Consider the following 12984-nt stretch of genomic DNA (forward strand, 5'->3'; position numbering starts at 1 on the left):
GTTTCGTTATTGTTGCTATTGCAGTGACAACAACAACTCTTATACAGGTTAAGTGTTATCACTGTCATGCGATTCTCTCTTCCGCACGCAAGTTTCTATATGTTAAACGCTTGTTGTTTTTATTTTTGTGTTTGTTGTTGTTATTTTTTTATTATTATTGTCATAATTATTGGAGTTGTTGTGGTTGAGGTGTGCTGTTGACACTGTTTTCGTTGGTAATTGAAAGTTGTTGCTGCTTGCCGTGTGTTGACATGGCTATTTAGAGTTGTGCTGCCGTCCAAAGTGACAAACAACAATGTTTCATTTTCCAGTTTTACCCATTAATTGGTGATGGAAATGCTTTTCCGATGTTTTGAGAAGTTAACTTTGTTTTCTTTTTTTTTACACAAGAACTTGATTTGTTTTTAGCTTACTGTGTCATTAAATGCACCGATCCAAATTTGTTTAGCTATTTTAATTGTGGAAAATCAAATGGTGTATAATTATTGCTATCAGCGTGTTAATTTGAGGTTATGTTGCTTCAACACGCAAAGTTGACCAATTTAATATTGAGCTGATTTTTTGTTCTGAAGTTCTATTTGGTGAATAAGTGTTGAAAAAACGATTTGAAGGCAGTGGTGCCAACGAAAGAATAATACGTTTTAGAAATGTATAATCTCCATACTGTTTTTATGAATAGTTTTTCCTAGAATTTTTTGGTACCGTTAAAATCACTTTTAACATACGCGAAGAAGATATTCACTTGAAAAATCTCTTCTGATCGAAAATTTTCGATTTTGAAGATAATCGATCATCAGCATTCTATTTTCGCGCTACTTTAAAGTTTTCCTTCGTTAGAGGCAAATCTTCTAGAGAAATGTTCCGTGAGATTAATTGTGTTTTGGGGGATGGTACTCTATCACTATTACAAAAAACCTTCTGGACCAAATCAACGCCTGCGATATGCTGCTGAAACGGAACAAACTCGACCCATTTTTGAAGCGTATGGTGACTGGCGACGAAAAATGGATCACATACGACAATATCAAGCGAAAACGGTCGTGGTCGAAGACTGATGAATCGTCCCAAACATTGGCCAAGCCGGAATTGACGGCCAGTAAGGTTTTGCTGTGTGTTTGGTGGAATTGGAAGGGAATCATCTACTATAAGCTGCTTCCATATGGCAAGACGCTTAATTCTACCATCTACTGCGAATAACTGGACCGCTTGAAACAGTCGATCGACCTGTTGCGTCCAGAATCATCAGGCCATCAGGAAGGGTGTAGTAGGGACAACGCCAGACCACACACTTCGTTGATGACTTGTCAGAAGCTACGGGAGCTTGGATGGGAGGTTTTATCGCATCCACCATTTAGCCCGGACATAGCGCCAGGTGATTACCACCTGTTCCTGTTAATTGCGAACGCCCTTGGTGGTAACTCAAAAGAGGCTTTTGCAAAGAGGCTATCCGAGTTCTTCGCAAATAAGGAAGGGGCTTCTACGAGAGATATGAAGTTGCCGTCTAGATGGAAACAGATTATCGAACATGGCGCATATTTGAACTAAATCCAAACACTGAACACTTTTTATAAAGCATTGCAAAAAGAGCAAAAAAACGGAAGCGAGATATATGCCAACCTAATAAATTGGATGAAATAAGCGTACGAATACAATAGTGAAGATTTTGGATACAAGTACCAGCCAGAGAAAAAGTTAAAATAAAGAAGAAAGTTGCCAATAAATTATTTAGAATGAAAGGCTTTACAGATTTCAAATTGAATTTGGAACATTTTAGGAGTATTAAGTAGTGAAGTACTTTTACTTAGAATAATGTATACATCAGGATATTTTAAAGCATAAGAAAGAGTCATATGTACTACGCTTTCCTTTCAAAAAAGAGAATACCATTTATAGTATTCCTGATTAACCGTAGATGAGACATTAACCCTATCTAAGTCTTGATATCAGAAAATAAATCTATAATAAATAATTTAACATAACCTTTAAACTGCAATATTGCTTAATCTACAGTCTCAAAACTTAAAGCTCAGAAAAAAACCCTAAAATATATTCTATGTATAACCTTCCTCCAATTATCTACGTTGGTGCAGTAATTATACTTCCGAACATTTTAACTGTTGAGAACTCCATACTCAATTCCTTCATTGCCTATACCCAGATACTTGCCTTTACCAACTGATGCTAAATCAATGAAAAAAATTTTTAACAATTCCCTGTCAAGAAATCTTCCCAAAGGCGCACACCTTACTCTTCTCGACAGAGCGCAGTAAAGTAATCAGCTGACGGTAAGCAGATGTTTCCTCTAAAACATAGTTAACTAGGGCATGAAGGTAGAATCAAAGCGGACAATTTTAAATATTTTATTTACATATTCAAATATTTTATATATTTTTATATAAGTTGGAAATATTTTCTCTTAAAAGCATATGTTCCAAAAGCAACATTATTGGGCCTGTTAGCATACAGAATGGAATTTTCATTGAATTTATTTATAATTCTTTTTATTCCATTTTATTTTTTTCTTTATATAATTTTTCTATTGAACGCTTATAAATTAAGATCTCTACATTTTTAGTGCAAACAAATTATAATTTAATTAACTATCTGTATTTACTCACACTGCAAATGACTTGTTTCATCAAAAATTCAACAAAATGCAATAACAATGTGGAAGCTTACAAATATAAATATTTTAGAGAATGTAATTAAAATTTCATAAAAATATTTTAATCCTCTTAAAATGCCGGCATAATAAAATTTTAACATTTATAAATGTCTATATATATTTACTTGTGTGTACATCTATATAATATATACATGTAAGAGCATAAATAACTTACTATATACATAAACAACTCTGCATATCTTCACAAATAAATTTAAAATTTACTTTCAATAAATCATTTGATAAACAATTTATGCCACAAATTTAAAGATTAGAATATTTGCATAATAAAATACACATTTACTTTCACATAACCTCAAAAAATATGCAAACAACTTTCTGATTAATGTCAATAAAAAGCTTATAAAGACTATCGATATTCAAAAGATAGCATTTAAAAGCATGAAAATATGCAGGCTAACAAAACTATTTTAGCAATGATAAATACAGATAAAGGTAGAAAAAAAACAAAAACAAAAGCAACATAAACACCACTTAAGAATGCAAATAGAAAATTGCCAAAATTTCTTGTCTGCTCTCGAGCTAATATTTCAAATTTCTTAGAAATTAGCAACGAAAAGTGAAAGCTTGTCAATGAAAGTGCAAAAGACAAAGCAATCATTAGCAAAAAAAAATCTAAAATAATAAGTTTAGAAAAAAATGCAAATCAGAAATCTGCAACTAATAAGAAAGCACAAACATTTACATAAAGTCAAATGAATTGCTATTTTCTAAAGCAAATTTTACAGATAAGTGTTATTAAGACACCTTTCAACGCTGACAACTAAACGTCAACGTAAGACAGCAGAGAACTCTCTGTGTGTGAATCACCGCATAACAATTCGCCTGACTAACTGTCTGACCAGTCAAGAAATCAACTGCTTCAAACTTAAGCTCAACAAAGCTTTGTGCTTGTAGCGACTACAACTGCCGTAGAAAGTCTAGCACAATCCAACGCTCTTGCAACAACAACAGCAGCCGCAGCTGTAATAAGCATCTTTAAGCCATACATATCGTTAAGAATTGATATTGATTGGATTTTTGAACTTTCACTTGTGTTGCTGGCGTTTTTAAAGTGATTTATGGATTCTGAAGATTAATAGGCGAGAGATGAGAAACTGAAATTGATATGATAAAACTTGGTAAGATTTTGTGGTGTTTATGCTTTCAAAGTATAAAAGCTGTGGTATGAAGGCGAATGTAGTTGAAAATATATGCATAAACACAAGGAAATATATCGCAATACTACTTAAAGGTAATCGTATGAGGAACTCCTAAATTGAGAAACTGAGTGTAATAAATTTTTGCTGATTATTTTTGCTATAAAATAGAGCTAATATTATTTCATAGTTAATATACCGTAATATGATATGTGGACACTAGAGACAATATTATAATCGAGCAATATTTCAAACGATAGATTTCCAATTTATGAGTATGAATTGAGACAATAAGAAGGAAAGATCAGATATAATCCAACTAAAGCTTAACAAAGTCAGCGAAGGAATATTTACTGATAGATTTTCTAAAATTCGTCAACGACTATCGAAACAATTCTTCAGATGAGCCTAAAAAAGAATATTGATACAAAAATAACCAAAGTTTTCGATTTCCGATTTTCAAGTACAGTAAAAGCTCCTTATTCGCGCTTCCTTTATTCGCGTTTTCACTATTCGCGGATTAAAAAAATGAGGCCCAGTTTCTATATTCGCGTCTAAATTTTTGTTTTATACGCGGATCTAATAAGTTCATACATAATAATGAAATTATTCCAATAGGGGTCAAACCGAATAATCTTGTCAAATGGACTAATAAAAAAGTAAAATAGATCTTATTACAAGAAAATGTTAAATATTCCATTATTTTCGCAATATTTTTGAACTTTTGGTAATATTTACATATAGAAGGGGCTCACATGGACTCTCTGAACTCTTGTTCTTACCCATTTTTTAGAAAACTTTCAAAAAACACTTTAAATTAAATGGAACCAATAAACTCTTCACTTTTTTAATAATAATTTTTTTACACAGATCGTGATTGCTAAGGTTTCGTTACATTGGCTTAATTATATGAGTACACCCGACTAGATCACTTGCGAATTTATTTTAATTTTTTTCGCCAACCACGATACTTATTTCTTATTTTTAAATCGCGAATGGAATAGGACGAGATGGGTTCGAACAGATAGAATCAAGTGACATTCAGGAATTGTTTGAATCGCAAGATGAAGATTTGACTTGGAGGAAATGTTAAATTCACAACCTATTGAAAAAGAGGCCTCAACAAGCACTGGAAACGTGACATTCAATTTGAAAAATCTTAGAGAAGGTTTAAGAATGGCAAATGAGCTCTGCGATTTCTTTATGAACATTGATCCGTGTATGGAACGAAGTCTAATTTTTAAGAGACAAATTGCTAATGCGACTTTTGTGTATCAGTCTGAATTGAAGGAGCTTTTGAAAACTGCTAAGCAAAAAAAAATTACAGAATTCTTCAAACCATTGCCTAAGCCTTAAGATAATTAATTAAAATGTTTAATTAAATAATTTTTTTATATACCTATTTGTTTTTTTTTTTTTTTGTTACCTAGGAACATATCCCCTATAATCCCTTATAAATTACCATCCCGTATTCACGGTATCTGTATTCGCGGCATATTTATGGAACATATACCCCACGAATAAAGAGCTTTTACTGCACCGAAAATTACATTTTGAACAACTAATTGTGAAGAAGATTGTCGCACTTTGATATACCGAAACTATTGAGTATGGTTTCAGACCTGTCGAATCTAATATACACAGAGACTCATAAAGTAAGAAGGTAGGTTAAGTTAAGATATGTATATAAGTATATCGACTCTTCTGAAAACATAGTTTTTTAGCGTCTAATTTTAGAAAACTCTATTCTGTGACATGTTTTTCAACATATTGTTCCAAGAAATGATTATACAATAGATTTGTAATAATATTCGTGTACGATTTAAAATGCTAAGTGTTCCTCAACAAACGTAATACTAATAGGTCGCCTTGATCAAGGTCTTTAAACAGTGCAATCTTAAAAGTATGCAAGAAGTTGTGAATACTGAATATTTGTGAAACCCGAATCGTGCTTCATGATACCAATTTGCCTCAGTTGTAGCTTACTTAATGGAATGTTGAACTACCATTTTCACGTGTTATATTCCCGCAACCGAGCCAAATAAAGCAAAAGATATATAAAGTCTTACTTCGACAGGCTTTGTTAAAGCTATGAACGTACTTTTGACACGAATATTATTCCTCGATTACCTGTTCGAAAGCGTCTTTAAACCTTTTATTTTTCGTACAATACCAAGGCCACACAAAAAATATTAGAAGAAGCTTAGTCAAGCATTCTTCCTTATATTTTCTGTTTCATTACAATTACTCTTTCTTATATATAATTATAGCATTTTGTTCTTGCCACACACTTCCTTCTTGTCATAGGTTTAACCGAAAAATTGTTAACTCAACAAAAAGTCACAACAGTGTCAATGACAGCAAAGAATTCAAAGAGCTATATACATAAAAATATATACATATCGTTTCTAACCTCATTTATTGTAACAAAGTCTAACTTTAAGCCTCTTCAGCGCACATCTTAACAAAGCAACATACTATAGACAGGCACAATAGAGCTATAAAGGCTTTCAACACACAAATATATATATATATAAAATAATATTAAAAAAAATTACAAGCCAAAAAGAAATTAAGAGAAGAAGGAGTAATATTAAAGAACAATTCTTATTTTCATGGTCGTAATGGTAATTGCTTCCGCTAAACAATGATCACAAAGCAGACGGTTCAAGTTCATTGTAAACAACGCTGTATACATTTACTTATATACTATATATTCTATACTTATATACATATGTCTGTAAGACACTTCTTTGTCACTACATAGAAGACAAATTGAAATTTTTTCCCACTAACTCCAGTTGTCAGCGTTGCCAATCGTAATTGTAACTAAGCTCCGCACTCTTTTGTCGCTTCTATTGTCATTGCTTTTGTTTCATATTCACTTAAAATTCGCTAATTATTTTACTTTTTTCACTTATTCTTTATTTTGGCAGGCATTTTATGTGCGTCTAATTGTTTCTTGTTCGCGTTTGTTTTCTCTTTTTTTCTGCTCATTCAAGCCAGACAATGCCGCCAACACTGCTACGAGTACGATAGCCAGCGAAAGTAACAGATTAGCGAGCAGATTAAGCGTGTCGCCATCATGTCTGATTGACCGCCGATTTAGACAGGCAATTAAGCATTAATTGCGATTAAGAAACTTATATTCCTAGATGGCAATGGCTAAAGTCTGATGGGAAATCGAGACAAGCGCATATTGATCATTGTTTTTTCGGTGGAAAGTGGGAAATTAGGAGTTGAGGTTGTAGAAATTCCGTAGGTGGTATATTAGCATATTATTTATAGCGATTTTGGTGAAAATGTTTATATTTTTAATGAGATTGTTCTTAATGAATATTAAGCCACTTTCTCAAGCCATTAAACTAGTCTGCTCTTATAACCTTTTTCTCAAATTATGCCAAAAAAAAACTTTTCACCAACTTTGGTTTGTTAAGTAAGTTAAGCTCTAACTTGAAAGACTCAGGTCTTTCATAGACTGTCAAGTCAATAAAGGAAAACTTTTCAATTCGTCCTTTGATACAGTACAGATTTAAGTCGAAGAAAATAGATACTAAAGCTAGTATTCAGAACTAAACAGAATTTTTAGTAATATGCTGAATTTAATTTCTGATTTTCAAAGTCTTGTCGGCAGCTTAGCAATGAATTTAGACTAACTCGCTTAACAATTTTTCTTTCTAGGGGACTAGATTTCGTAGAATAGTTAACATTGAGAGTTCAGGTTAAAAATCATCGGTTGGACATAGCACTACAGGACCTAAAAATACCACTTTCAACTTGTATCATAAACTCGAGTTTATTATATTTGTTTATGTTCCCCATACAAGGGTTTTTCGTGTTTCTAGAGTTACTAATCGATTGTACTGAGAGTTTCTCAATTATAACAGTCATTCACAAACTACCTTTAACTCGTGCTCTTACACAACAAACTCGAGTTTATTGGCATTGTTAAACATACAATTACATTAGCTCGGCTTAAACACCAACTAAATGTAAAGTTCCAACATCCGAAGAGCGCATGATTTAGTTTACCTGTTTAAACACAATGAGAGGAATGGGTACAGGACTTTTCAACTCCTAAGATCATCTATGAAATTTAAGAAATTTAAAAAGTGAATTTCCATCATTGTAAACTAACTCACTAATTTACCCTTCCATGACTACATGGGTACACACAAATAGTGCTAATGATAGAATTAACCTTTTACTACGAACCCTACTAATAAAATCACAGCTAGCTGATAAAACTTTGCAATATTTCTAAAACACAAACAGTCTCAAAGGCTTAAATTTCAAAGCAATGCGCTATTAAAGGCAATGCGCTATTAAAGGCAATGCAGAGCGCATAAAAAACGACTAAATTGCATTTAAGTGTGCCGAGCGTGGACTTAGTGCAAGAAACCGACGCTGGCAGCTGATAAAAGACACAAACTTAACTGCAGATTACAATGATGCGCGCAAGTATTTGTAAGAACTGCAAACTGAGTCAGCTCAGCAGCCTCCCTCAATAAAGTTAGTGCCAAAGCAGAGCGCGAGCTCAAGTGCAACGGCAGTGCGTGGCAGGATAATGAAATGTGCACAATCTCGCGAGCGAAAAGTTTATGTTGCTTGTCTATGTAGGCACTCTTTGCATACGCACAATGCTTAGGTGCTGCTGTCTTCTTCCCCGAACACTGCGCAGGAAACTGGTGAAGCGTAAAACTGTTATTCGCAGCATCGAGTTGCAGGTTTCAACTGCGAATTTTCTTAACTTAACGCTGGCAGCTCATATCTTAGGCATTTACCTCTCTTCAGTGCAAAGGTGCTTCTTTTATAGTCACCTTAGTGCACAACTCACGCTTACCTTTGAGACTGTGCGCTTATATATTTCACGCGGCGCAACTGCATTTTATGTCATTTGTGTTTTATGACACACTGTACTTGAAAACTTTTAAAGTTCTGCGAAGAATTTTATAGCCGCCAGTTGCAGTGCGTGAGAGCATTATTTTTACTGTGCTGTGTGGGAGCGATTGTAATATGGCTTGTAGTGGGGAACCTGCAGTAACTTATAGGTGACTCTAAGTTTGTGTATAATCGTCTAGGGTATTTAAAACATTAAACAAGTTCATCCAACTAAGTCAGTTGTGAGAAAACAACGGAGAAGCAGTAAAAAGCATTAAGGTGATGATAGAATTTTTCACAGCAATGTGAATGTACAGTTAAATTGAGTGACATTCGAAACAAGCCATGAATGAATCTCATATACACCTTATAAATATATCAGATATTGGAAGATCAGTCAATTTATTCAACTCTTCTAAAAAATATTCTTTGATATGATGCGCTACCACATCTAGAAAATTAAAACCAAAATTTGATGAAACTATTATTTTTTAATCTATTATCTATGTTGAACTCGGAATGTGAAGCATTAATCCCACAAAGTAACAATTATGCAGAACCGATGTACAGTTGAATTTCCCTAACTCGAATCACCATAATCCACAAAAAAACTTCGAGTTAGAGAGACTTTAGAGTTATGGAAGTTAATATATATGAAATCTTGCTTCTATTACCCATTCAAGTGTTCGAGTTATGAAGAACTTCAAGTTTGCAGAAGTTCGAGTTATGGAAGTTCAACTGTATATCACAATAATTTATAAAAACAGAAAAGTGTGTCATCATCGTGTCATAATATTGTAAAAATTTCGTACAATTTTATGAAAGACATCTTCACAAGTACAAAGACTTACATACACTTCAAAGAAGTGCGAGAGATTGCCATATTTGAGCACTTTAAACATATGTTCACCAAAGAGGATTGCTTAAACATTATCCTTTATTATATGATATTTTCATTATGTCAAATTTAATGACAGTTTTAATCCAACCTGTAAAAGTGGTTGGTATTTCATTTTTCCAGTGTTGTTATTACGTATTCTTTAAGTTGATTTGAAATGCCTTCATAATTCATATTTGTAGCCTGTTGTAATATGACTCGAGGCACATGTCATTAATGTTTTAATATTGTAAATTTAGCGTCATTGAATTTGACATATTGAGAACCGAAGATTAGTGTATAACGCGCGTAATAAATATGTAAGAAATATTTCTAATACATATGAACATATTCTAAAGAGATTGTTACTTCTTACAACAGACTTCAGCATATTCGGTTGTTGTTACAGTGACAGAAAGCATTCCCCAAACAATATTGATGATTGTTGTATAGTTAGCAGTCCTTGACTAGGTCAAAACAAGGGTCGGTCCGATTATATAGACCGTCTTTCATGTCCCCCCGTCGGTATATTTAATATGCGAGATCCAGATATCAATTGAATTGAATGGTTATTATGATTTTTTACAAATATTTATCTTTTATACAAAAAATATGTGATCCAGGTATGATCAATGAAAAATTCCTCAAAAAACATTTTTTTGTTTATAGGAGAGGGCGCTACGAAGAGAATTGCCGCAACAGGAGTTGACATGTGGATTATATGAAAAATAAAAATTATACGAAAAATATTTTTCTGGTGCTACTGAGTAAGAGTCAACTATTTATTATTTGTAGGTTCTGAGGCTACGGCGAAATTTATCAAAATCAGTTAAGACATTTTCGAGTAAAAAATTCCATTCTTTTATATATTACATATTGATTTCCTAAGTAAGCTATAAATTTATATACTCTATTTCCAAATCTCCCTAAATGAAATAAAATATATATTTTCTTACAAAAAATGCTTTAACGAAAAAATCATAAAAAAACAACAAAAATAAATAAAATGTTAAAATAAAAATATTTTTCTTTAAGAAATATTAAAAGAAACTTTATTTTTGGGCACTCAAAATATAAATAAATATATAAAATCAGTACTCACCATAAAAGTATAGTACTTCAGCTGCCACTTTTAATGTCAAAAACTGCATTTACTTTACACATAAACAAATATATTACAAGTATAATTTGCACTGAGTGATTTTAAGTCACAAGGCTCTTTAAACTATAAATGGAAGTGAATACAAAACTGAAAATTCACATATAATTCTTTAGAGCAAACAATAATATTTTCGAATTTGCAAAAATCTATTAATTTTTATTAGAGAAACAGCACTAGTATACAGTTTAAGTAGCACTCAAAATGGCTGCAGCCACAATGCCAACTTCAGTCAGTCTTCAGTTTCCACACAAAGCGCCCAACAAAAGTTCGTCAATGAACTTGAGTGGCGAGTTCAAAGTCAGCGCACACAGTCATATGTCTGTATGTATGGAAATCAAAGTAGAATTTACAGAGTTTGCAAGTTGAAGAAGTACACTGTATAGAATATTTCTAGAATTTTTTATATATCAAAAATATTTTTAATTCAAAATCAGATGTTTATTAATTCAAACACGTTCGTTGCTTAAGTCTTTTGTTTAGCACTTCTATATATTATGTACATATATAATCACTTATTACTCCTTTATCGTGCTCTTTCACCACACTTCATGTAGCAAGAATCGTGTACACACACTATCCCGACGCGATTTTACCAAATCAGTTGTAGAAGAAGAGTCGCTTTTATGTTGCTAACGCGCACGCAGTCGCAAGAGAACTGATGTCGCCTGAGCGTGTCAAGGCAAATCACAGTCGGCCGTTGAAGAAGAAATTGCTTTTACCACAAGATCAAGTTTAGACCGCTGCAACGAATAGAGGCAATAAGAAAACAGCCAAACAGCAAATTGAAATGGTAGAAGCAAAAGCAGCAAAGCGAAGAAAAAGAAAACAAAGTAGAGAAAGAAAGTTATAAAGCGCTGAAGTAGTGGAAGTAAAAGAAAGCAAAAAGCTGATGAGTATCAGCAATGAGTTATTTAAGAAGCGCACAGAAGCAGTGGAGAGAGCAATGATCGCGCGCAGATTGTGGACAAAGTGGCAAGCAAGAATTATAAAGGTGAGTGAAGGCAAAATAGTAACAATAAAAAAACCGCAAAAGAAAGATAAAAGCAGAATGATGGCATTAACGCAGTGACTATATATGCTATAATATATATGTATGCCTCTCTATACAAAAATACATATATTTCTCTCAATAACCTACGATCGCGCATTAAGTTGCCAACACAGTCCGTGTTGCATACGCATGGTCTAAAAATACGTAGAAGATCTGTTTAAAGCAAAATATGCGATCATATCGCTAGTACGCACACAGTATTTACGAGTGTGCTGCTCGTATTTAACGATTGGCGTAGCGCGCCGATAGGGTGATACACGAGTATATGTAGTGGATGACTAGATCGCCGGGGCAGGCATTGAACCTGACTTTCTGTTGATTGCTGTTGCCAACAATAACAATAGTTGGTGTTATTTATGTGTATGCAGTGCGCATGCGCACAAGCAGTATTCGTAGGTGCATGCGTTTAAGCGGTTTTTTATGTTAAAGAATATAATTTTATTGTTGTGATAAGAGTATGCCGGCGGCGTAACAAGTGAGTGAGAGGGAGAGAGCGGAGCGGAACGCAATGGTGAGAGGTTAATAACGTTAGAAGAGCGTATGAGAGAGTGTTGGTTAATAATATGAGTATGAATTATTAAGAGAGTTAGCGAGAAGAGTTTTGATTTTGTTGGTAGATTTTTTCTGGTAAGAAAATAATACAAATACAAATATTATTGGCATGTCTACTTTTATGCTTTGCAATTAAATTGTTTTTCTGGACAGCAATACTTAAGTGTTATAAAAAATAAAATCAGTCATGAATATTATGAAATTAAATAAAATTTTATTATTATTATTAAAAAAATATCAGTTAAAAATAGAAATATAGTTTAACACTTACTGAAGATTTCCAATATATGTACCATAAAATATTTGTTCGAAAGATGATGGTCTTCTAGTTTAGACCCGTCTGTATAGATACTTATCTTTGAATTTTGCTTCACCTTGCTCGTACCCACTCCCCTCTAGAGAGAAAGTGTATGTGAAAGACCGAGTCACCGTGAGTCACTTCTAAACGAAATTACGAAAGTCCGTAATATTTGAATATTTGTAGAAAGAGGAACTTGCTGAGTTTATTATAATGTCTCTTATTGCAACTGGCTATTAGCGAATATTCTCTCAGTCTGAGTCCGTCGCTGATATTTTACCTCATAAGTCACCTTGACTATTAATTAAAACGTAAAAAAACAAGTAAGAAAGGGCTGA

The 12984-nt window shown here is 33.1% G+C and overlaps 1 protein-coding gene across 1 annotated transcript in view; it reads right to left on the reverse strand.

Moving 5' to 3' along the window:
• The window catches only part of LOC105217592 (mucin-2), a 98015-nt gene extending 86600 nt beyond the window's left edge, over positions 1-11415 (reverse strand). The window contains exon 1 of the mRNA XM_054227234.1: positions 10686-11415. The gene's annotated coding sequence lies outside the window, so the exon portion shown is untranslated. The remainder of the gene's footprint in view (positions 1-10685) is intronic.
• Positions 11416-12984: the final 1569 nt, after the last annotated feature.

Source organism: Zeugodacus cucurbitae, chromosome 3 (assembly GCF_028554725.1).
Source record: "Zeugodacus cucurbitae isolate PBARC_wt_2022May chromosome 3, idZeuCucr1.2, whole genome shotgun sequence".
NCBI classification, from domain to species: domain Eukaryota; kingdom Metazoa; phylum Arthropoda; class Insecta; order Diptera; family Tephritidae; genus Zeugodacus; species Zeugodacus cucurbitae.